We start from the raw sequence: 26,244 nt of genomic DNA, 5'->3' as shown, positions 1-26,244 counted from the left end.
CCACCAGGTCTGACTTCTTTTATTATTTTTCATCCTATTGCTTGTTTTGATTCTTTTTGGAGGGTTGGATCTGAGAGGAGTTGGGGGATGGGAAACATGACCAAAATATACTGTATAGAAAGTTTAAATAAAATAAATATAATAAATAAATAAATAAATAAATAAATAAATAAATAAAAATGATCTATTAGAGTTGATATTGTGAATAGACAGTTTTAGATTTATTATTATTTTCTGTGTATGGGTGTTTGTCTGCATGTATGTTTGTGCAGCACACATGTGCCATGCTCATAGGGAGGGGCCTGAAGTTGGCATTCGACCTCGTAGAATTGCAGTGGTTATGGTTATGAGCTTCCATGTGGTCCCTGGGACCCAAACCCAGATTCTCTGCCAGAGCAGCAAGCGGTCTCATGGGATGACCCACCCCCATACCTTGCTTAGGCTGCTCTTATTTAAAATTTTTGTTCTCCTTTTTATTTTGCTTTTTATGTATTTATACATTCTTAGGAGTTGGTTGGGGTTTATGTCAGATGTGTTTGAGACACCATCTTGTTATCACTGGCTGGTCTTACATTGTATCCCAGACTAGACTAGGACTTGTGATTCCTCCTGCCTCTGTCTCCTGAGTGCTGGGATTACAGGTTCCACCACTGTGCCTTATATATCAGCTATCCTGTATCAGTGATGAAAAGACCTGTGAACACATAGATCTATATTGTTTTCTAAGGAAACCCTCATCCAGGATCTGAGTCCTTGCTTATATTGATATCGGAGGAGAAATGTAAACGTGGTCATATGGTCCCTCTCCCACCACAAGTCCTCTTACTAGAAGACACGTGTGGCATTTTCCTCAACTGTGTGATGTGATTCCCCCTGCTCTTGGCTCGGACTGATATCTTGTTGTGTCACATGCAGACAACAGACAGGGTCACTTTCTGGGAGCCCTGGACCACTACATTCAGTGCTTCTGTGTGGGTTTTCTTCTTACCATAGTACCTGACACAATGGAGAGAGGACTTCTGGCTCACAGTTTGAAAGTAGATAGGGAAGGCATGATGGGGCGGGGGGGGGGGGGGGGGGGGGGAGGCTGCGGCTGTGGAAGGAACATAAGGCTGCTTGTTTACACTTTTCATGGGTCAGGAAGTCCAGACAAGGATATGCTGGATTTCATCTAGAATTCTTTTTCTCTTCTCATTCAGTCAGGGACACCAGCTCATGTCATGGTACCATTCATTTTCAGACCTAGGTTTCCTTCCTTAATCTTCTTAGGAAACACTCTCACAGAAATGCCCAGAGGTATGCCTCACTAATGTCATAGGGTGGGGACACATCTTCCTCCTCCTCTTCTTCCACCTCCTCCCCTTCTTCCTTTTCCTCTTCCTCTCCTTTTCTTTAAGCCAGGATCATGTTAGGCAGTGCTGGCTGGCCTAGAATATACTATGTAGATAGGGCTGACCTCACTGAGATCCGCTTGCCTCTGCCTCCCAAGTGCCGGCATCAAAGAGAGGTACCACTATACTCAGAACTGGGACACTTCTTAATCCTCCCCGCTTGACAATCTAAGCATCAGAACTCCTTTCAACAAAGACCATTCAACACAAGGTGTTGAGTGTTCCCCAGAGGTAAAGAAAAAGGTGATAATGGAAGAAGGCACCGTATCCAATAAGTAACCTAAACGTGAACGTATCTGTGCATAATTGTGAACAAGATGATATTGAGGTGCCAGGCACGTTTTTCCAGGACACAGTCACCAAGGAAATAAGAGTATGGTAGGATGTATAGGGTAGGAAGTAAAGGAGGAGTTTTATTCTTACAAAGAATAACATGAGAGGGGCTAGAGAGTACTCGGTTTTTAAAGAACACTGGTTATTCTTCCAGATGACCCATGTTAGATTCCCAGCACATAGTGCCTCACAGCCATCTAACTCCATTCTTTGGAGACCCTCCACAGACACCAGGCACAAACATAGTACACAAATATTGCTGGAAAAAACACCTATGCACATGAAATACCGTAAGAGAAAAAGAATAATATTAGAATGAATCTGAATGTTCTTGAAAACTGTTCAATAGAAATGGACATATTAATAATGCAAGGGACAGAAATGAGTCTAGACCTCTAGTCAAACCTTCAAAATGAACAGAACAGCCCGCAAATTTTCCGCAGGGAAAGCGGGAGGCCAGAGATGTGTGGGCCGTCCTCTAGTTTGGTAATAGGAGATTTTTGGTTTCCAATAGGAGGCCTAACTAAAGGGATCTGAGAAGTTAAGAAATGGCCACCATCTTTGAAAGTCTCCTGAACAGCACTTGGGAGGCAGAGGCAGGTGAATTTCTGAGTTCGAGGCCAGCCTGGTCTACAGAGTTCCAGGACAGCCAGGGTTATACAGAGAAACCCTGTCTCGAAAAATACCACACACACCAAAAAAAAGTCTCCTGAAGAGAAACACAAGACTTCTTGGGAGTGAACAGCATTCATTTTAAGTTTCTGACCAAAGGCTCAAAAGGGAAGTGGCAGCAGGGGCTGGGGGTAGGCGTTGTTGGAGAGATGGCTCAGCAGTTAAGAGTACTTACTGGTCTTCCAGAAGACTTGGGTTAAGTTCCTGGCTCCCACAGGGCAGCTGACAACTGTCAGCAACTCCAATCCCTGGGGGTATGATGCCCTCTTCTGGCCTCCACAGGCATTGCATGTAGGTGGTACACGGACAAACATTCATTCAGACAAACACATGACATAAAAATAATAAACATCTCAAAAATATTGAAACAAACAAAAACCACCCAAAAGGAATCCAGTCAGTCATGTTGGTGATGTTTCTTCAGCTGCAGGAAGGAGATGGTCTTGCTTCATCCAAGTCAGCTTACTTCAGGTGGGTGAACAAGAAAAAACAATCTTTTTCTTATGAAAGGTAATGGGGGGGGGGGGTAAAGAGATAGCTCAGCAGTTAAGAGCACTGACTGCTCTTCCAAAGGTCCTGAGTTCAATTCCCAGCAACCACATGGTGGCTGACAACCTTCTGTAATGGGATCTGATGCCCTCTTCTGGGGTTCCTGAAGACAGCTACAGTGTACTCATCATATATATTAAATAAAAAATAAATAAATAAATCTTTTTTAAAAAAAGACAGAACCAGAAAAGTAACATGAAAGAAAGAAAGAAAGAAGAAAGAAAGAAAGAAAGAAAGAAAGAAAGAAAGAAAGAAAGAAAGAAAGAAAGAAAGGAAGGAAGGAAGGTAATTAGGTCACCAAAGGCCAATCTTCTGTATATCTCACGCCTAAAACTTTTGGGTAAAGAAATTCAAACCTTTTACTTTCCTCTACCTAGTAAAGCTTTTCCTCCCACTAAGTCCCACCCTCCTCCAATTCCCACACCTGGGTTGCAGCACCTCCCCCTCCCTCTTCAGTTACTCCAAGATGATTCTTTTAAAACTAGTCAATCAGGAAAGACCAGTAGGTAACCGGAGGCAATAGGAAAAAAGACACAGTCACCACCTGCCTTAGGACAAACACTACGAGAGCTTCCGGTCCTAGTGGACTTGCTAGCCCGGTTAATTTATTTTTGCGGAGATAAATTGCGTTGCTCAGCTTCTTTCGCTGCTTGTGTGTTGCTTTCTGCAGCATGTAGAATGTCTGTTTCCAGCCGCATTGCTGAGGGAGCTGGAGACAGTGCAGGAGCCCTCATCCATACCCAAGTGCACGGCACGGGATGACTCAGCAAGGAAGTGGAGAACCCCAGGGCTCGGGCCTGCAGCTCTGCAGCGGGTTGAAGGGTCTGACTCTCTTGGTCTGGACACCGGTGGAATGCTGTGTGCTCCTGGAAGAGCTTTGGGCCATTTTATTTGGCTGCAAGTGGAATTTAAATACAACTCCCAGAAACGAAGACATGAGCCGGAGATGACTTGCCACTAGTTTGATAGCCCAAGTTCCATCCTCGGGACCCAATAGCAGAAGACAAATGACTCCTTTAAATTGTTTTCTGACATCTCTACGGAGGGCTTGACACATGCAGCCATACATACACACTAACTAAGTAAAATATTCTGAAGGCTTATTTGTATCATTTTAAAAAATATGTGTGTCTGTATACATGAATGCAAAGGTATGGATCATGTGGAGCTGGAGTTACAGGTGGTTTTGAGTCACCTGACAAGGATGCTGGGAAATGAACTTGAATCCTCTGGAAGAGCAGATTTACTCTTAATTGCTAAGTCGCAGTAATAAGTTTGTTTTTTGTTTCTTTTTGGTTTTTTTCTTTTTCAAAGTTAGGAGCTGGTGCCAGGCAGTGACGGCCCATGCGTTTAATTTCAGCACTAGGGAAGTAGAGGCAGGTGGTTGAGGCTAGCCTGGTCTACAGAGGGAGTTACAGGACAGCCAGGATTGACACAGAGAAACCAGTCTCAAAAAAAAAAAAAAAAAAAAAAAAAAAAACAGGAACAACCAACTAACAACAATAAAACTGAAGATAGCAAAGTCTGGGAGGGTGACAAACAAATTTATAATCTGTTAAAGACGGATCTTAAGTTTGAGGCCAGTCTGGGTACACATAGCAAGAGCTCATCAAATACAAAAAAACCCCAAATGACAGCTGAGGATACAGCTCGGTGGGTAAAGGGCTTTCCTAGTATGGGTTCCACCTCTACAGCTGTGTAAACCGGATCTGGTGGCATATGCCTGTAATCCCTGCACAAGAGGGATGAAGACAGGATTGAAATGTCAAAGCCATCCTTTGCTACGTAAGAAGTTGAATGTCAGCCTGGGCCATATGAAATTCTGTCTCAAATTAAAAAAAAATAGTAGTAAAAATTCAAAAGGTCCATGGAAGTGGCTCAGTGGGTAGAGGTGTTCACTGTGTAAGCCTGAAGGTGGTAGTTCAGTCATTAGAACCCATGGTGGAAGGAGTGGTCCTCGGATTTCCATACGGACTCCGTTGGCATGTGCGTGCACATACAATACACATTAAGAAAAATAGAAACGAGAGCACATTTAGGACTGTGCTTGAGTTACTACCAGAATAGTTAAGGAAATAAAAAGGGGTAAATCATAAAGGGAAGTTAGAAACATGGAGTACGCAGAATATTACAGACAATGGCTACCTTTCCAGAGTCAAGGGAGAGGTAAATCTCAAGCTCAGGAATCCCAGCAGGGTTAGAACTAATAGAGTCACGCCACACCCACATTAGGACACACCTGAGGTGACCCAGACCTCCAGAAGTGGGCGGGTACAGGTGAGAGCTAAACAGCGGGCTAGTGCGGCATCGGGGGCGGGGCCTCCGACCAGGCAAGGCTCACTTGGGGCTCCCGAGGGGCTGCGCGGTGGCGCAGGCGCATTGCAGCCTCGCGGGCGGCGCCCCCTGGCGGCGCCAGCATCCTCGCGGGGGCGGAGTCGGAGGCGGGGGGTTGCGCTTGGTGACGGGGGACGCGCGGCCGCAGCGCACTGGACCAGCGGCGGAGACCCAGGACGTGAAGCGCTGGCTGCGGCGGCAACGGCGGCCGGGAGCCGCCGGGAGCTGGGGCGCAGCGTGCGGTCGGTGATGAGGGGCAGTGGCGACGCGCCGGGTGCCGGGCCGGCTGGTGAGAGCGCGGGAGGTGGGCGGCGCGGGCCGGGAAGATGGCGGAGAGGCCTCGCTGCGGCCCCACGGCCTGGCCCGGGCGGAGGCCCCCCCCAGCCCAGTCGTGCTAGAAATCGGGGCCCCAGGTGACCCTGTAGGGGAGGGTCCGCACGAGGACGCCACGGCCGAGGACCAGGGAGTGTGAAGGCGGGTTTGCGTAAGAGAAGGGGCCCGGAGGTGGGTGTGAGGGTGCCATGGTCTGCACGCGTGCCCGGCCTTTGGATGGGCGTGAGTGCGTGTGTGTCCCTGCCCAGGATAGTTGTGTGAGAGCCCTTTGCTTAAGGTGGTTGGGGTTGGGGTGAACCTGAAGGTGGGTGTGAGATGTGAGGGTGCCTGGTCTGCAGACAGGTGTGTGTAATCAGCTCGGGGACAGGTGTGCGTGTGTTATGTGTCCAGGCCCAGAACCGGTGTGCTTGTGCCCTTCCTGTGCACTGGGCTCCGTCCGTTTGGGGGCTCGTGAGAGATGGTGCTTGCCGAGCGAGGATCTTGCGGGCCAGGCTTTGTCCGCGATGCCCGAGAGTCGGTGGGCGTCTCTGGGTCGGGTCGTAGCTTGCTTGCGCGTGGTGCGCCCTGGCTTCGCGGCAGGGCCTCTGCGGCAGGCTCGGGTGGTCCTCTCCCCGGCCTTTCAGACTTGGAACTCCCTGGGCGCCTGCTGTTTGGCAAGGCGTGGGGTGGGTCGGGGCTGCGAGCCGGCAGGCTGTGCATCCCGGCCAGGCTGTCTTTATTTTAAAACGTGCTGCCCGCTTCGGGCGCGGCAGCTGTGGGTGTGTTCCATGCTGCTGCTCACCGCAGCTGCTGTGGGCGCTACGCAACCTTCAGCCGCAAAAATGCGGCTGGACCCCCTCCCCCTTCAGTGTTGTTCGGGTTGGCCAGGCCTCCAGTGACCTCTGCAGAAAAACGTACAGTTGCAAGGCTTCAGTTCCTCCCGTGGTGCAGACAATACGGACGTTTGTCTTTGGGAGCTAGGGAGGGCAATTGAGCACTGCGTCCTGGGCGCAGTCTGTAAACAGCAGGTGGTTTTGTCCCTGGCTCCCCTTTTTACAACGAACGTGGGGGAAGGGAATTAGAAGAAGGAGAGGTGTGACTGGATAGTCCGGAAAGCCAGTCTTGAAGGGATTCTGAGTACTTAGGAGGGAATGGAGAGATGTGACTCCTTCCAGCTCGAGGTCTAATCAGCTGCCTCGTGAGAGGCTGGAGCACAGTGAAAATGAGTGCTGGTTCTGGAGCCAGACTGACCGCCCTTGAGTCATGACTCCTTCTTTACTGGCTTTGTGGTATTAGGTAAGGTCTCTTTGCCTTTGGTTTCTTGGCCGTAAAATGGGTACACTAATAGTATTGGTCTCAGAATGTTGTTGTGAGGACTCTGTGACTTAAGAGTTGTAAAAATTTTCACACCTGGGAAGTTTGAGTGTCAGGAATTGTTCTTGCTACTAAGTTGCAGGCTGTCAGGGTTAGGTATGGGTTGGACTGTGTGCTATAAAGTGCATAAGCTAAGTGTGTGTGTTAAAATTGTAATTTTCCTCTGGGTTTTGGTATGTGCGCAGGCAGGTTTCAAATTCATGATCTTGTCTGGCATGCACTGCCATGCTTGACTCAAAGTACCTGTGTGTGTGTGTGTGTGTGTGTGTGCGCGCACGCGCGCGCGCGCGCACGTGCATGCATGTGCATGTGTGTAGTTATTTTCGTTTTCTGTATGTGCCAGTGCCATCGTGTAGAGGTCAGAGGATAAATTTTAGGAGTTATCTTTCACCACTGGATTGCAGGGATTGAAGTCAGATCAAAGTGCCGTGACACACTGAGCCATCTAGCTGCTTGGAAGCAAATCTTTCTAAAGAAAAAAGAGTCAATTTTATACGCTTAGATAAATTATTGCATGGAGTTGCTTTAAATGTATTTTTGGTAAGGAAGCAACTCGTGAACCACACAGAACGCCACAGTGCTGACTGGGAGAGATGAGATGGGGCTGCCAGGAAGAAGGGGCTATGAGGTCCTGAGTAGTGGGAGTCAGGGCTACAGTGTTATACTTCGCAGTGTTACTTTTGAATTAAGAAAGGTAACCTTATTAAAATAAACTTTGACCCTGAAGGTGGAAGTAACTGGATGAGAGCCTGGTATTACCTACATGGTAGCAGGCCTTGGTAAATTACTGGAAGAAGTTAAGACAGGCTTTAAAACAAAGTGAGGGGGATTGCTGTGTTTTCTAAGGAGACAGTTTATCTAGTCATTACTTTCCCCTCTTTATCTCATATTTACTCTGGAAAAATGGTAAAATATCATTTATACTCTGATAGAAAAGTTAAGTGAGGTCTTGAGACTTGTAGTAAAGGTAAGAATGTTTGTTTGTTTGTTTGTTTGTTTGTTTTTAAGGATATGGTGTCCAGCACTTGGGAGGAGAAAGTAGGAGAGCCGAGGCCAAGCTGAGTTACATGAACCACTTGAGTTATACGATACCATGTCTTTAAACAAAAGGAAAAAGTAGTCCCAATTCATTCTGGCCTCTGCCATATGTGTGCTGGGGCAAAAGGCCATGGATTAGTAATCACTCACAACAAAGACTCCCAGGTTCGTGCATGGTTTCACAGTCTGCCTGTTGCAGCCTCTCCTGAGGTGTCTTGACTTCTTGATGCTGTTGAGAAAGAAAAAAAAAGTCCTTGAACTGTTTCTATGCCAAAATATCCAGTTTTACTAGCAAAACCCTGTTACTGGATTACAAACAGCCTCCCCCAATTGCCCTTTTGGGTACCCCACAAGGATGCCACAAAGCTTTGTTCGCTGAAGTAGTCTAGATGTGTGCAGAGAAGCAGTGTGTGGGTTACCAGTTCATGAGACCCATTTCCCATTGTTACCTTTCTTACCTCCCAAGATAAAATGTTTCCCCTTAGCTGTTAACCTCTATGGTTCCTCTGCTGCCCTGTGACAGAGTCTCACCTGGACTTTGTCCTAGGGCAACTGTTATCTTCCTGCTAGGAAATTTCTCCTCATCCGGCTTGTAGCACTGCCCATGTGGTGAAGTTTACTAGGTGTGTCTTCTTGAACTCAAGCAAGTTAGCTATGCCCACTCTCCTGTCTATTTCTGGTGGTGTAGTGACATAAGTGAACTTTATTGGCATCTGTTGTGAGTTATAGTTATATGTAATTCTCTCTGTGTTCATTGTCTCATGTAGAATGCATACAGATCTTTTTATAGTGTGTACTGAGAAGAGGCAGGCATCATCTGTTTTGTTCCTCTCCGTTGGTGTTTTGTGTGTGTGTGTGTGTGTAGGAGGTTTTGTGTGTGTGATGTGTGTATGTGGTGTATCTTTGTGTAAGTCTGTGTGTGTTTGTGGTACAGGTGTGTTTGTGTGTGTATTTGTATGGTATATGTATGTGTGTGTGGTGTGTATACGTGTATGTGTGTATGTGGTGTGTATATGTGTATGTGTGTATGTGGTGTGTTTGTTTGAGTGTGTCTATATGTGGTATGTCTGTATGTATATCTGTGTGTGTCTGTGTGGTGTGTGTTTCTGTGTGTGAGTTTCATTTTTTGATTCAGTGGTATAGCTTTTTTTTTTAACTTAAGTTTTCAGTGGCAAAATCATAATAATCAGCACTGGAATATTTTCAGCATTCTATACAAGCACTCCTCAAGCATTGCTTATTCATTACTTTTTAAATCGAACAGCTAACCTATGTGCAGTTACTTGGATATATGTGGAGTTTACTGTCAAAAACATGGAGCTTGGAAAGGAGAGAGGCCAGGCTTGGGGTGAGGCTGCAGCTCAGCTGGAGTGTTTGCCTAGTATGACTGAAGCCCCAGATTTGGTTCCCTAACACTTCATAAAACCGGGTATGGTAGCACATGCCTGTAATCTCAATACTGTGGGGAAGTTGGAGGCGGGAGGATCCTAGGTTCAGGGTTATTCAGTGTTAAATAGCAAGTTAGAGGCCAGACTGGGTTATGTGATACACCATGTCAAATAGAGAAAAGAAATGAAAGAGGGTCAGAGAGATGGCTCAATTCTAAAGGCAGCTGCCATCAGACCTGGTGACCTGAATTTATCCTGGGTCCTACGTGGTAGAAGGAGAAAAATGTTTCTCCAAGTTGCTCTCTGACCTTATGCCATGCTATGCACATCCCCATGGCTCTGCATCCCTCTTCTCTCTCCTCTCTCTCTCTCTCTCTCTCTCTGTCTCTCTCTCTCACACACACAGTAGTAATAATAAACAAACAAATAAACAAATAAAAATTTAAGGCTGGTGAAATGGCTCAGAGGGTAGAAGTGCCCACCACCAAGCCTGAAGACCCAAGTTCAATTCCCAGGACTTCCATAGTGGAGGAGAGAGCTGACTCCCAGATGATGCCCTCTGCCTTCCACATGTCTGGGCAGCGGTGGTGCTACACGTCTTTAATCCCAGCATGCAGAGGCAGAGGCAGGGGAATCTCTGTAAGTTCCAGGCCAGACAGGGATACACAGTGAGATATCATCTCATAGAAAACTGAAACAGGACTGGAGCGGCGCCTCAGTGGTCAGGAGCCTTGGCTGCTCCTAGAGGGCCGCAGCCATGTGGAGGGTAAGTGCCACCTGTGACTCCAGTTCCAGAGGGTCCAGTGCCCTCCTCTTCTGGGTTCCAATCTGGGCACAGCACTACACAGTGCATAGATATATATGCAGGGAAAACATCTCTATATATATAAAATAAAAATAAGTAAAATCTCAAATGAATAAGCCAACAACAAAAACTTAATAGAAAGAAAGGTCAGACTAGTTCTCTAGGCTAGGGATCAGAAGTTAAATCTACCAGTAGACACTTCCTGTCTCCCCCTTCTCCCTTGTCTCTTTTGGCAATAAAGTTTTATTAATATTCAGCCAGACCTGTTATTTTTTATTGCTTTGGCTACTTTGGCTGCTCCTAGTCAACTGGGTCTTTTTTTTTCCTCTTACTTTCTGAAGTTTAAACTGTTTGATATTGGGTACAGTTAGTTCATTTTTGCTTCCTAAAACTTTTAATTTTATTTAATAGTTTCAGATAATGGTGAAGAAGTACACAGGCGCTTGGTGAAACCTCCTGGTTTCTTGGGGAAGCTTGGGTTTAGCTCCCTGCAGGCAGTGGTGGGCATCTTACAGATTCTCTGAGAGTGCATGGTATACATGTAACCTTTGTCTCTGCTCTTTCATTTGCAAATGTTTCTGACCTGTCTTAGTTCTATTGCTGTGAAGAGACATATCTAAGGCAACTCTTATAAAAGAAAGTATTTAATTGAGGGCTTGCTTATAGTTTCAGAGGTTTATGTAGTGGTGTGGAGCATGGCGTCTTAATTGGTCCTGGGACTGTAGCTGAGAGCCACAGCCTGATCTTCAGGGCAAGAGAGAGAACCTGGGCCTGGCACGTGCTTTTGAAACTCAAAGCCCACCCCCAGTGACTTCCTCTAACAAGGCCACACCTCCTAATTCTTATAATCCCTTCAAATATTGCCACTCCCTGCTGACTACGCTTCCAAATATATGAGCCTCCCGGGGCCATTCTTATTCAGACCACCACATGACCCCCGCCTCTTCAACTGTGTTAGCAGGTTGTTCTATATCAGTACTTTTCCAATGATGAAAATGGCTGTGTGGTGTTCTGTAGTGAACAGCATGTAGGGGACATGCTGTAATGTGTAATCAGCTCCTTCTGGTGAATATTGGAAATTAGGCAAGGCTTTAGGCAGCTTTGCAAATGTGTGATGTGCCTGGAGATGCTCCTTGAGAAATAGTGCCTATTTCTTCGGTAAGTCATTCTGTGATAGCAATTTATCTCCTAATACCTTCGATTCTGTACTTCTTTTGGTCATTTGTTCTCCTAGAACCTATCTCCTTGTATTTTAAATATTATGGTTGATCAGAAAAATGTGTTTCTCTACTGGTTTGGAGAACTTTTTTGCTTTCGTATGGTTAAGAAAGGGAAACATGGTCTAGCAAGATGGCCTAGTGGGTAAAGTACTTGCTGCCCTGTAGGAAGCACAGCTTAGAGCAGGCATTGGCGAAAACAGAAGCGTCACCCATGTGGCCTTGTTTCTTTAGCAGAAGGAAATGAGTGGTGCCTGGCACCAGGACTGCCGGAGTGAGGCGTGGTCAGTCAGCCTGGTGGTCCTCGCTGCTCTATCAGGAGTGGGCCTTCAACTGAATCTCCCACTATCCTGAGCTCAGGCCCTAGCCCTGCAGTGAACCTCATCCCTGTGTGAGAGGCCCCAGGTACTGTGTACCCTCCACTAATAAAATCTCCCTCATGCTTACCACAGCTCCTTCCTGTAGGCCTTGGCTGTGAGCTGTTTATCAGCCAATAGAATTCATTCTTACTATAAAGGTCCAATAGAATCCATTCTCACTATAAAGGTCACAAGCTCTGATTAAATGTATAAGAACAGTAAACTATAAGGCCAGTCTCTGGAAGGCTATGACCCAGGGTCTGCAAATGTGGCACTGTCCTGAGTTTCATTCTTCACCTCTCCCAGATCATCATCCTCCCCTATCCCCTCTGGCCATGAGATGCGCGCGTGTGCATGTGTGCGTGTGTGTGTGCGTGTGCGTGTGCGTGTGCGTGTGTGTGTGTGTGTGTGTGTGTGTACAGAACTTTGATCCCTGGAACCATGGCGGAAGAGAGAACCAAAACTTGTCTTCTGACCTGCACTCACTTGCTGTATAGCAAGTATACAGAGGTGGATGCATATGCAGTCACACACATTGAATAAATGTAACAAAAAATAACAGCACATTTACACAGAAGGTGGACACAATAGTCTCAGTAGCTAAAAGTGGGACAGCTTATAATGACATCAACAGATAGATGGACAAAATTTGATAGACCCATACCAAGTAATATTATTGGCAATAAAAAGAAATGAGTTATTGTCTCCTATTAACATACATGAACTTTGAAAATACTATGCCAAGCCAGAGGTGGTGGTGCATGGCTTTAATCCCAGCACTTGGTAGGCAGAGGCAGGTGAGTGTCTGTGAGGTTGAGGCCGGCCTGGTGTACAGAGTGAGCTCCAGGACAGCCAGAGCTATATAGTGAGTCTCCATTTCAAAGAAGAGGAAGCGGAAGAAGAGACTGTGTCTACTAAGAGAAGCCAGACATGTGAATGATTATTTATTTATTTATTTGGCTCTTTGCAATAGGTTTTGGCTATATAGTCTAGGCTAACCTCAAACTCAAGATCTCCTGCCTCAGCCTCCTGAGTGCTGGGATTGCAAGGCTACCACACCTGGTTTTATATGATTACATTAATATGAAATGTCTAATGTAGGCCAATCCATAGAGAAAGCAGGCTAGTGGTTACTAAGGGCAGAGAATGGCAGAGGCATTGGCCAGTGAAGGGTTTTGGATATCTTTGAATATACTAAAATGACATACCTTTAAATGGGTGGCTGGTGTAGTACGTGAATTCTATCATTGGAGGGGTTAAAAACAAGAATGACTAGGATTTCTCAAGGAAATGTTCCACAGTTGGGAATCAAAAGGCTCTGGTGTGGTCTGGGTTGTGTTGAGGTAGTCTGACATGTCTGCTCAGTCTGTCTGCGTGAAAGCCTTGGCCATGCTGTGGAGGATCAGGTCTGGGGCCTCAGCTTCATTTGTAAATTAGACCTCGTCCTGTCTGCTGCTCAGGGTCTCTGTGTGGAGGTGAAGGTGTGGGAGGGTTTCTCTAGTCGGCTGAGGGGCCAGCAGCACACTTCTGCCCTCTTGCAGTCTGTTCCTAAGGAAGCAGTGTGCAGCAGTGGCAGAGTAAAGAGTGGGGCGTGCAGCTGCCAGCCTGGTGTGGCATGACTGTGATAGTCCCTCCTGCCGCTTCAGTCCTTACCAGCACAGTCTCTGTGTCTGTCTCGCTCTGTCTCTTTCTGTGTGTGTGTCCTCTCTGCCATCCCCTGGGACTCTGTGGAGGGCCTTTCCCAGCTGTCAGGGTTGTGCTCAGATCCACACACAGTAAGTTCCCTCAACCACAGACTTCTAGCTATTAAGACATCAGATTGTGTGCTGCCTATGTTACTAGTTAAGGTAAATTCTAGAACTCTGCATGTTACTTTTATTGGTTTCAGTGATGCTGACCTTTTGTTTTATGTTAAGTATTTGATTGTGTTCTGAAATCCTTGTTTTTTTTTTTTTTTGTTTTTTTTTTTTTTTAACCAAGAGTACTAGAGACGGCTCTGGTCTCTAAAAGATGGAAGGACAATGTTGTGGATCGCAGAAGTTCTCCTGTGGGCTCTTTATAGGAATGCACATTTGCCCGAGGTGTCTCCTAGGAAAGTGCAGGGCTTCCTGCCCAAGGCCCTTCTCTCAAGTAGTCCTTCTCAATTGCTGGGGCCCAGTCCTAGTGTCTGGTTCTACATTGCCAGGCCTGCTTTTACGCCAGTCTTTCTTGACACCTGATGTGTACCAGCAGCTTGCCACGCAAGTGCCCAGAGGTGAAGGAGACAGTCCAGGCCTCTGTTGGGCACATGGAATTGAATTGTGCTCCCAGTCTGTGGGTGGCATGGAGCAGCAGCCTGACATTCATAGGAGGCCTTTGTAGCTTAAGGGTTGTGAACTTCAGGCTGTTTTATACGGAATGGCGGCCTTGTTACAGAGGGCTGTTGGGGACTGTGCCTGAGCTGTTTAGGAGGCCCCAGAAGAGCATGGCTTAGGTGGAGGGCAGGAGCCAGCAAGTGTGAGGTTCACCAGCCAACAGCTGCTGTGTGGAGCCAATGCGAGGAGTCAGGCAGGTATTTGGGACCCTGCTTACAGGACAGAACTGAGACTGTCTTCTGAGGGGAGTCCATCTCCACCCTTATCCTCCAGTATGGAGTCAGGGCACAGATAGTCAGAGGCGAGGATTTGCCAGATTGCCAACTACAGTTTTATCTATTTACTTCATTTGTGTGAAATATTAGAACTTAGTGAAGCTACTGTGCATCCTTGGTCAGTGCATTTTAAATGATAAATTGTGTTCAGAATCCACATTGGTTGCCGACTTTGCACAGTAGACTAGGAAGTGTTGTCAATGACCCTCAGAGCTCATGTAGTGGCCTTTGGGCTGTGGCCCTGACAGAGGTGACAGAGCCGTGCTTCACAATGACCAGGCGGGTTCCTTTTCTCCCTTTCTTGTAAAAGATTGATTTACTTTGATTTTATGTGTATCACCAGAATTAGAGGTCCAGGTGGTTTTGAGCTGACGTGGGTACTGGCAAGCATCCTCTGGAAGGGTAGAAGTTCATAACCACTGAGTCATCCAGATCCCTAGGTAGGTTCTTTTTTTTTTTTTTTTGGTTTTTCGAGACAGGGTTTTTCTGTGTAGCCCTGGCTGTCCTGGAACTCACTCTGTAGACCAGGCTGGCCTCGAACTCAGAAATCCGCCTGCCTCTGCCTCCCAAGTGCTGGGATTAAAGGTGTGCACCACCACGCCCAGCTCCTAGGTAGGTTCTTAAAGAGAACCAACACTGTATCACAAGTAGGAATTAGCACCAGCTTGATATACGAAGCACTCTGCCTGGCATTACCAAGCTTAGCTGCTGCTCCAGGCCATGGCAGCGTCTGTCTTTAATCCCAACCCAGCACTCCGCTCTCTGAGTTGGAGGCCAGAGCTAGCTTCCCGGGAGTGAGACCAAATATAGACTTTCAGGAGAGTCTGGGTGTGTGGGTCCTCATGTAGTAGATAGCACTGGGGAATTATCCCAGAGGGCCCAAGAGATGACAGGGGATGTCAATCAGCCCGAACTCAGATGTGAAGCATCACCCAGGCTACTGTGTTAGGAATGAGTCTGGGGACTACCAGGAAGCACAGAGATAGGTTAGCTGTGTTGATGGGACAGAAGCCAGTGAGGATCCACAGAGGATCCACGGTGGGGGAGGGGCTGCATTGCACTTCCCAGTGTGCTGTGACATGTGTGAAAACACCATTCCTTTCTGCTGCTCACCAGGCCCTGAAACAGAGACAGACTACATATTGTGCATTGACCCATTGATGGACACTGGGTCATCTTGTTTGCTTCCATTTGCTGGTGATTATGTAAATGCTACTAATTCTTTATACTTGTGGTTGAGTTTTTGTACAAACACGTGTTTTCAGTTCTTTTGGTTATATACATATAAGTAGAATTACTGAATGTTAATTCTTTGTGTACTTTTGAGGAAATGCCAAGTCTTTTAAATTAGTTTCCTCATTTTACATTGCCCTCCAGCAACATATAAAAGTTTTAATTATTCTCTCTCTCTCTCTCTCTCTCTCTCTCTCTCTCTCTCTCTCTCTCTCTCTCTTATTTAAGGAAGGGCTTAATGTAGCCCAGTCTGGCTTTGAACCTGTTATATAACTGAGGATGGCCTTGAACTCTAATCCTCCTGATTTTACTTCCTCCACCTCCAAGCCTTTTGGTTCTCTAGTGCCAAGGATCAAATCCATGGCATGTGTCAGGTATCTGCTGAACTCCTGAGCTGTCCTCCCTATCATTCTTTAGTTGGTTGTCTTTATTACGGAACTGTATGTTCTTCATATATTTGGAATAAAAGTTCCTGCTCAAATACATGATGTACAGATACTTTTCACTATGTGTACATATGTGTGTACACATATATATGTATGGTACATGTGTGTGTATGTGCATGTATGGTATGTGCGTGTGTGAGATATGTAAGATGTATGTGCCTGTGTATGTGTGTATCTGAATGTGTGTATATGTGTGCATATATGTAAGATGTGTGTCTGTGTGTGCATGAGAGAGAGAGACAGACAGACAGACAACGACAGCAAAACTCTAAGTTGATGATGTATGGTGAATGGTGGATGCTGAGGCCAGGGGTTTTCTTGAAACTCAAGACTAGTTAGTAAGTTCAAGGCTAGTCTGAGATACATGACAAACCTCTGTGTCAAAAAACAAATAACAGAAATTTTACTCCTGTGTTTTCTTTTAAGAATTGTATGGTTTTAGTTCATGTACTGACTTTTTGAGGCAGGTTTTTCTCTCTGTGGCTGTGGCTGTCCTGGAACTGGGCCTGTGTGTACATCAGGCTGGCATTGAATCCACTTGCTCTCTCTCCTGAGTGCTGGGACAAAGGTGTGCGCCACCACCACCCACCTCTGCACTGACATTTGTTTGTTTAGATGTTGCTTTGAATGTTATATATGCATCTAGGTATTTGAATTATTTTTTTATTTATGTGTTGAGGGAAGGTTGAGACAAGGTCATTCAAAGCCAAAGCTGGCCTCAGATTCACTATGTAGCTCAGACCTGCCTTGAACTCCTGATCCTCCTACCACTCTTGAGTGCCAGGGAGACACACATGTACCACAGTGGCAGGCACAGTTAATTTTTTTTAATAGATTGCAAAGTCAGGACCCAACTTTATTCTTTTGTGTGTGACTATTCAGCCTTTCCAGCTTCATTTGTTGGAAAAACTTCCTTTTCCCATTGGTTTGTCCTGGCATCCTTGTCAAGAATCACCTGACTGTAATCAGAGGTTTTATTTTTCCTGACTGTTGTCCCTCTAATGTTCTTCTGTCCCCATGCCTGTGCAATGTTTTGACTCCTGTAGCAGAGCAGTAGGCATCCAAGTCTGGCGGTATGTGTCTGTCACTTCCTCTTTTCCCACACTGCTTTTAGCAATTCTGGGTCTTAGAGTTTCCATGGGACCTTCAGGGTCAGGCAGGCCATTTTTTTTTTTTTTCAGACTATACAAGAATGACTTTGGCAGGAACTGTTGCTGTATACAATCTCAGGTGTTGATATTTTAATAGTGGACAGTGTTTAATAGTGGATAGTGGACATAGGCTCTCTTACCATCATTTAGGTCTCTGATTTATTTCAACAGTGTTTGACAGTTTCCATTGTACAATTTTTATATTGTGGTTAAATTTATTCCCAAATGTTCCTTTTGATAGTATATATTGTTTTCCTAATTTTATTTTTAGGTTTTCCATCCCAAGTGAGCCTCTTAAAAGTTTTTCCTTTTATGTGTGTGTTTATATGTGTTCGTGTATGTGTGAGTGCTTGTGTGTATTGAGACTGGAAGACAACTTCAAGTATTAGTCCTCACTGGGTGGCGGTGGTGGCGCATGCCTATAATCCCAGCACTTGGGAGGCAGAGGCAGGCGGATTTCTGAGTTTAAGGACAGCCTGGTCTACAGAGTGGGTTCCAGGACAGCCAGGGCTACACAGAGAAACCCTGTCTCGGGGGAAAAAAAGTATCAGCTCTCAGGTAGCATCCACATTTTCTTTTCAGTCTTTTTATTTTGTGGGTGTGAGTGTTTTGCCTTCATGTATTATGTGCATTGCTGTGTGCCTGATGGGGTGTGGCTCCCCTGGACCAGTGGTTAGGCATGGTTGTGAACCTCCATGTGGGCTCAGAGAATGGAATTGCACCAGTGTCCTCTGCCTCCAGCTTCCTTTTTAAAAAACTCTTTTGACAAATTCCGGTTAGTTTGCCAGCACTGAGTCACAAGTGTGTGCCACACTTGTGTTTTTACATGGGTTCCGGAAACCAAACTCATGGTCTTATCAGTTGAACTATGACCCCAGTCTCCAAGCATTTGTTCTAGCAAATGTGCAATAGTTACAAACATACCAGGGAAGGCCAGCAAGATGGCTAGTGGGTAAAGGCACTTGCCACCTCGACTGAGGATCCGAGTTGGTCCTTACCATGGTCAAAGAAAGAACTGTCTCCAGCAAGTGTTACCCGGACCTTCACATGCACACAGAGTCTGAGAGTCTTCTCTCCTTATACTTTAGCTGTCCAGGTACCCCTAGTGGCGGCTAGCTGTCTTCAGTCCTCATTATCCTAGGAGGGATGTTTTGTATTTAATACATGTATACATGAATACAGATGTATGTTCTTTTCTTCTGTCAGATTAATAGTTCTAAATGAAGCCAGGCGGTGGTGGCACACACCTTTAATCCCAGCACTCTGGGAGGCAGAGGCAGGCAGATTTCTGAGTTTGAGGCCAGCCTGGTCTACAGAGTGAGTTCCAGGACAGCCAGGACTACATAGAGAAACCCTGTCTCGAAAAAACCAAATTCAAAAAAAAAAAAAAGTTCTAAATGAAAAATAATGTTCATTTAAGGTGTTTTATATTTAATTTTTTTGTGCATGCATTAATGAAAATCCATTTTGGGGGGCTGGAGGAATGGCTCAATTGTTAAGAGTACTGTCTGCTTTGCTAGAGGACCTGGGTTCAATTCCCAGCACCCATATAGTGGCTCACAACCATCTGTAACTCCAGTTCCAGGGGGTCCAATGCTTTCTTCTGGCTTCTGTGGATACTGTACATACAAGGTGCACAGAATACATGCAGACAAAACACATATGTATAAAATGATAAAAAGAAAATGCCTTTTGAAAAGACGAGTAAATAAGTCTGGTTTCTAACCTTTTATTTTGCAAGTTTTCAAGAATTTAATAATTCAATAACTTTTTCTTTTCCATTTGAGCAGAAGTTTTAAAGGGAATGGGATGGCTGTTATGAACTAGGGGTGGTGATTTATGCCCATAATCCCAACACTGGTTTGAGGCCAGCTGGGGGACTCCATAAACCCTATCTCAAAAATGTAAGCAGGGTTATAAATGTGATTTCTCAGGAGCATGGGACTCTTGGAAGGGCTTGAACATTGCTTTGTCAGAAGATGCTGTCAATGTGTGTAGAATCTAGAAAGATATTTTAAAACAAACACTGCATATTACCATTCTGATTCATATATTCCACATGTCTTTCTGGGTATACATTAGGTATTATATATTCTACTCTGAACAGGTTTTGTGGTTAGTGCTCCTGACCTATGGCTGTAAAAGGTTGTGACAGACTCAGGTCCCACAGCTAATTAGAAGAACGTGGATTCACGTTTCAAGTGTCATGAGGCCAGAGCTTCCCTTTTCACCACACTCCTCTGAGCCACTTGCTCCCTCCCTGGCTCTAGGGTATGAATGCATAGCTAGTGTCTCCAAACCTCATGGCTGCTGAGATGTCGCAGCAGGGGCTCCCCTCTTGCTCTCACTGTACCTCCATCCTTGCATTTGGAGCAGTGAAACTGTGCCCGACTGGCAGACACAGCGGAGGAGGGCTGGAGTGAGGTGTCCTCACTCTCAGAGAACATGAATTGGAACAGAACTGGAGCTGAGGGGGGCATAGCAGCTGGGGAAGAGGAACTCTTCCTAAGAGAGAACACTCTGCAAAGCCCCAGTTACAGCTGTCCTCCGAGTGCAGAGAGCATGACCACATGGAGTAGGGCTCCACCAACGTGCTAATGGTGGAGTGCAGGGTTTGAAATCCAGAGACGTTCTCATCTGTGTGTGTGTGTGTGTGTGTGTGTGTGTGTGTGTGTGTGTGTGTGTGTGTAGGCCAGAGGTCAGTCTCATGTCATCCCTCAGTTCAGGTTAGGTTGGCCAGCCCATGAATCCCAGAGATCTGCCTATCTTCACCTCTTGGGGCTGGAATTACATGCACTCGATACCACACCTTTGTTTTTTTATTTTCTTTTTAAGAATGTTTTATTATGTGTATGGGTGGTTTTTTTTCTGAGTGTATCACTCGGTACCACATGCATGCCCAATGCCTGTGGAAGCCAGAGGAGGGCATTGGATCCTCTGAAACAAGTTACAAAAGGCTGTGAGCTGTGTGGGTGCTGGAGGAGCAGCCAGTGCCCCCAACAGCCGAGCCAGCTCTCCAGCTCAGTTTTCAAATGTGAGTTTTAAGGTTCAAATTCAAGTCTTCATTTTGTTCATGACAAGTACTTTACCAACTGAATTATCTCCTGCAAAGGGTTAGGGAGAAAGGGTGCTCTGCATGGCAAATAACGGAAAGGAGAGAGTAGTCCTCCCTGGATAGCAGGATGGAAGGAATGACCTGGGCTTGGTAATGGGAGGACAGACTGATGCAGCGTGGTTATGCTCTGACCTGTGAGGTAATGTAAATAAGATGGAAAACTGCTGTTGGATCCACATCAGAGCTGTTGGTGATCTGGAAGAGAAGATTTGGAGATATAAAGGAGAGGAACCAAGAATGTTTGGAAATGTGTATAAAAGAAGACAGGATAGATGTTATAGGTGGACAGTGAAGATACTTTTTTAGAATGCTTGCTGCAGAGGGGCAATAATTCCGAGAGGGTAGAAGAGAGGATTGCGGACGCTACTGTGGGAAGTGGGTAGGTAGTGACTGTGGCTGGCCACTTAGCCTGGGAGTCAAAGAGGATCTGTATACATAGAAAGAATGCCTGGCGGTGGCAGCACACGCCTTTAACTCCAGTACTCGGAGGACAGAAGCAGGTGGATCTCTTGAGTATGAGGCCAGCCTGGTCTACAGAGAGAAACCTTTGTCTTTAAAACAAAGTGGGAAGGACACTCAAGCAGCCCATGCATGACTGGCATTGGGGCTTGGAAGAGGACGCAGACTGTTCAGCTCCTTCTCCTGTGATCGTATTTAACTGCAGAAACGGGAAGGGGAGCTCTGGATGAGCCAAGGGTCTGTTTTGGTGTGTAAGTGTGCCAGGGATCCAAGGCACCGTGAGGAAGAAGCCAGGAGGCTGGACGCTCACTGGGCTTCCTGTGTGTGGGCCAGGCGGGAGGGTCATATTTAGGAGGCGTTGGGATGAGTGAGGTGTTGCTTGCAGAGCTTTGGGGAGGTGAGTGTGGGATGAGAGTTGGAGTGTTTAACCGGCCATGGTAGTGCAGGCTCGATGGTGGTGGCGAGATGCCCAACCCCACTTGATTTGTACTGTAGTTGGATATTTTCCTGTCCCTCTCCCTCCTTTCCTCCCTCCCCTCCCCCTTCTCCCTTCTTCCCTCCGTCTCCCTCTCCCTCTCTCTCCCTCTCTCTATTGTTTCATTCTGTTGCTCTGGCTGACCTAGAACTCACTATGTACTCACCTGGCCTCAAATTTACAACTCCACCTGCCTTTGCCTCCCCTGATTGCTGGAATTAAAGGCCTGCACGTTCACGCTTGCTCACCCTGTGGTCTGGATCTTGAGTGTCTGACAGGGGCTCTTGTATAAAGGCTTGATCCTCACCATGGCATTGTTGGGAGACCTTTAACAAGTCAGATCCTTATGTATCAAAAGAGGATTGTGGGGCTGACTCATCTGGTGCTTCTCTTTAGTTCCAGCTTCTGGTAGGAGCAGCTTGCTCTGACACACACCCTCCCATTGCCTTCTGGCGTCCCCACTGGGGGCTCAAAGCAGTAGTCCATCCTTCTGGACTCATACACAAGCCCCACTGCCCCTGTGTGTGTGGCTCTGGTTGGCCTGGAACTTGCTACATAGACTAGGCTGGCCTCAGATTCACGAAGATCTAGCCCCTCTGCTTTCTGAGTGCTTCTAGAACTCAAGGCATGCACTACCATGCCTGGCTTCCTCTTGTTCTTTAAATCTTTGTGTGTTTGATATGGCACATGTACCACAGTGTGCGTGCTGAGGTCAGAAAACCTCTGGTGTTCTTCCATGCTTTCAGCCTTGTTTCTGAGACAGGGTCTTTTGTTTGCTGATGTATATACCAGGTTAAATAGCCCATTCAGGGTTGGAGAATCTCCTGTCTGCTTTCTATTGGTTCTGAGGATCTGAACTCAAGTTCTCATGCCTGTGTGGCTAGCACTTTACCCTGAGTCAGCTCCCCAACCCTCAATAATTCTGTTCCCGTAAGGTAATGACGCTTGGGTAGTTCATTATAGTAATGGAAAGCTAAAACCCCTACAGCCCCACAGGACAGGATGAGGTATGGTACACGTTGGTAGGTCATTGTCATTTCAGGGTCTCTCTGGAGAGTAGAGGATCATGTTCCCAAGGTGCACTGGCACACATACATTTCACTGCAGATGGCTACAGGGTCTTAGGCAGTTGCCCTGAGCATAAACAGTGAGGGTATCAGTCTTTCTGTGTCTGGACGCAAAGGCAGATTGGTTGGATGTGGATGAACTAAAAGCCTCATTTTCTTCTGGAGCTGTGTATGGGTTTCCATGTTTCATGAAAGGAACTGTCATGACAAGCTTGCACGGTAGACCCTTCACATGTGTGGGTGTTCATGTTTATACCCACTCATACCAAAGCATAATATGGTAGAAAGAAGGTTTGAAAGCATAAGAGCCAGGCAGACAGACAGACAGACGGACAGACAAAAATATCCCCCAAATAAAAAAGCCTGAGTGGTGGGATACTTTGGGGGGATTGTTTGTTGTTTTACCTTTTATTTTTGAGACACAAGTCTTTCTAGTATGTAGCCTTGGCTGTCCTGGAACTCACTGTGTAGACCAGGCTGGCCTAGAGCTCACAGAGATCCACCTGCCTCTGGAGTGCTGGGATTACAGGCTCAGCAGGACATTCGTATGTGTATTTAAGGAATGCTACTGCTCCGTATGAAGATCTGCATAGACCTTTTTCCTGTAAGGAAACACAGACCACAGTGGTTTATTTTACTTATTTATTTTTTCTTTGATGGAACCTTCATCCATGTTAGGACTCTGCTGCTTTGTGGGATGATTGTCTATTTCCATTTTCTTTTTCCTTCTGAGTAGATAAAGCTTAAGAGGTGTATGAATTATTCAAAAGGATGTGGGCTGAGAAAGGGAAGGAATTGATGATTTGAGTGTTGGTAACAAAACTCTGAGGAAGTCCTGGGAGTGGTCTGTAGAAAGATGAACCAGAGGCAGCTGGTAAAGCGAGGAGGAAGGCGAAGGGATGCAGTCGGTGCTCTGCGCATGCGCACGGTGCTGTTGTGCTTTTGTTCTCCTCGCCCTGTGTTAGATGTATTCTGGCTTGTGCTATAGCTTGGAGGCTGGAGGCCAGCCTTCGGCTCTGGCGAAGGGGCTGTTTGCTGGCATCCAGGCTGCCGTGTGTGGAATAGTGGGCCCTCGCAGTCGAGTCATCGCATGCGGGATGTAGACAGACTGATTGTTGAGGTGCTGATTCTCCCATCAGCCCTTGTTGATAGTTTAACTTATATAACGCAGCTCTCCTGCTTAAAATGCTTTAGTGGCTTTTTTGATAGGATAAAATTTGCAATCTTGTTTTAAAAAAGATTTATCTGTGTGGGTGTTTTACTTGCCTATATGTCTGTGTACCACATGTGTGCATTGCCCTTGAAGGTCAGAAGAGAGTGGCTGCTGAGCCATCTCTCCAGCCCCCAACGTTATAATCTTAGCATTCTCTCCAAGGCTTCTAAACTTTACAGTGTATTTGGGAACAGCCTTCCTTTCCAGGTACTGGCTACTTCTCCCTCGGTCTCTAAAGCTCCCATCCTTCAGAGTCTGGCCATCTTCTTGGTCAGTGTCTTAGCCTGGAGCTGAGGTTGGACCTTACTGAATTCAGTGCAAATCTTTCCTGCTATGCTTCTCTAAAGGGCACACTCCTTGTATAGAACTTAGCAGAATTTGTAATTATCTCTTTACCCCTTATTGTCTCTTATCTTATTTAAAGGGCACAGGTCACACTGGTTTTACTCACCACTCTCTGCTCAGAGCCTGATATGAGCACAACCAATTTTTATTTAAAATCTCTTTATTTTATTTTATTGGTTTTTCAAGACAGGGTTTCTCTGTAGCCCTGACTGTCCAGGAACTCACTCTATAGACCAGGCTGGCCTCGAACTCAGAAATCCACCTGCCTCTGCCTTCCAAGTGCTGGGATTAAAGGCGTACACCACCACTGCCCAGTATTTTGTTGTATATGTGTGGGTGTTTTACTTGCATGGTGTAGTCTGTGCACCATGTGAATGCAGCATCCCTGGAGGCTGGCAGGGACATTGGATCCTCTGGAGCTGGAGTTAAAGCTACCATGTGAATGCTGGAAACCAAACTCTGGTCCTCTACTAGAGCAAGTGTTCTTAACCATGAGTCATCTCTCCAGCCCCCACAAGAAATATTTTTTTACATGAATTAATGAATGCATAAGTAGAAAAAAATACTGGGGAATTTGATGAGCCTCTGAAAATTTAAGAGGTACCACTAACTACTGCTATATAATCAAAACCCTATAAATGATGGAAAGTGCTCAAGGTCATTCTGGATTACATGAAACCCTGTTTCAGAAGAACAGAAAAGAGTGGAAGAGGAGAGGAGAAGGGAAAGGAATAGCACAGTTGTGTCTGAGATTTATTTTTCAAGAATGTTCTAAATAGGCACAGAATTATAAATTGGATGCTCTGCTTGGCATTGGAAAGGCCACTGCATTACATTCACAGTGCAAAGTTTTCTCCCCTCACTTTTTAAAAACAATTTTTATTAATTATGTATGTCTGTGTCTGTCTGTGCACTGGTGCCTATGAAGGCCAGAAGAGGCCATCAGATCTCCTGGGGCTGGAGTCCCAGTTAGCTGTGAGCCTCTGGACAAGAGTGCTGGGATTGGAGCGCTCTGGATCTCTTAACGCTAGCTCTCCAGCCCCGCCCCCTTTCCCCATTGGTTTTCACAGTATGATTGATAGCCAGGAGCCCTGGTATTGTCTTCCTGCTTGGCGTTCACCAAGGGTCTGGTACCTTTAGCCTTTATCAGACTTGGAAGAACTTTGACCTTTGGTTGCTTAACTACTGCAGTCCCCTGTCCTTTGTTTAGGAGGAGAATTAACTCTGCTTAAGTTGCTTCTTGTGCCCTAGGCTCTGACTGTGGATCTCCTCCCTGTTTTCCCTTGTGTTTGTGCAGTTTCTTTTTCAGCTTGCATGCTTAGGGCTCTTCCTAAGCATTTTTGTTTCATCCAGTAACTGACTCTGAGCTCAGGTTGTTCCCTTAGGACTGGAAGTCTGAAAGTATCTCAGAGACCTCTCATTGTGGCTTTCCTGTTTCAGAGACTCTAGTCCTGGGCCTGTGAGATGACTCAGCAGAAAAGGGTACTTTCCACCAAGCCTGATAACCCGTGTGGTGGAAAGAGAACTGATTCCCACAAGATTGTCTTTGTCCCCCTGACCGTACAGTTAATTTAAAAAGACCCCTAGTTATGTGGTGCCTGTATTCAGTGAACTCCTTGGAAGCCAAGTGCTACCATAGTCCTGACAAGTTTTAGCTTCCTACCAGCATGGGAATGGCTCTTAGAATTTTAGGTCAACTTTTTGCACCAGCAATGTTAGCTGTAGATTGCGGAAGAAGGAAGAGGCTAGCTCTAACTTTTTGCGTCTCTCTCTGGTGGGTGGAGGTAGGAATGTGATTCAGAGCAGATGAGTTCTGGGCTTATGGTGGGAGAAGTTAGGAACCCTCCCTGGGGCTCCTCCCTTTGACTTAGCAGATAAGTCAAGTATCAGGCCTAGTGTGGTACCTCATTTTCTAGTTGCTTGTAGGTTCTGTGAGTTTCTGTTAATGTGTTCATGCTTTCTGGTTTTGTTGTTGCTGTAATACTTTTGTATAAAAGTTTTCTATATTTTGATTTGCATATTTATGAGTGTTTTGCCTGTGTGTATGTATGTGCACTGAATGGTGCAGTAGAGGTCAGGAGAGGGTATTGCTTGCAATAGAACTCGACACTTCTAGAAGAACAGCTAGTACCCTCAACACTGAGCTTTTTCTCCTGCTCTTGTTTTAGTTTTTTGAGACAGTCTATGTAGCCCAGGCTAACCTACAGCTTACTATGTAGCCTAGGTTAGCCCTGAACTTCCATGATCTTCTTGCCTCAGTCTCCTGAGTACTGTATTACAGCTGTAAGCTACTTCATGTGACTTTGTAATTCCTTTCGCCCTGATTTCCACTTGTCTGT

At 46.0% G+C, this 26,244-nt stretch overlaps 1 protein-coding gene across 2 annotated transcripts in view; it reads left to right on the top strand.

Annotated features, from left to right (window-relative positions):
• The first annotated feature begins 5,398 nt into the window (after nt 1–5,398).
• The window catches only part of Arhgap39 (Rho GTPase activating protein 39), a 90,916-nt gene continuing 70,070 nt past the window's right edge, over nt 5,399–26,244 (top strand). Inside the window, exon 1 of one of the 2 annotated variants that reach the window (XM_052160283.1) lies at nt 5,399–5,568. The gene's annotated coding sequence lies outside the window, so the exon portion shown is untranslated. Of the gene's footprint in view, nt 5,569–6,559; nt 6,888–26,244 lie in introns of those variants that run through there. The other variant, XM_052160284.1, reaches the window with a different exon arrangement.

Source organism: Apodemus sylvaticus, chromosome 17, assembly GCF_947179515.1.
Source record: "Apodemus sylvaticus chromosome 17, mApoSyl1.1, whole genome shotgun sequence".
In the NCBI taxonomy this organism is placed as follows: Eukaryota; Metazoa; Chordata; class Mammalia; order Rodentia; family Muridae; genus Apodemus; species Apodemus sylvaticus.
The sequence above is the reverse complement of the archived record's forward strand: the minus strand, read 5'-3'. Positions and strand labels throughout refer to the sequence as shown.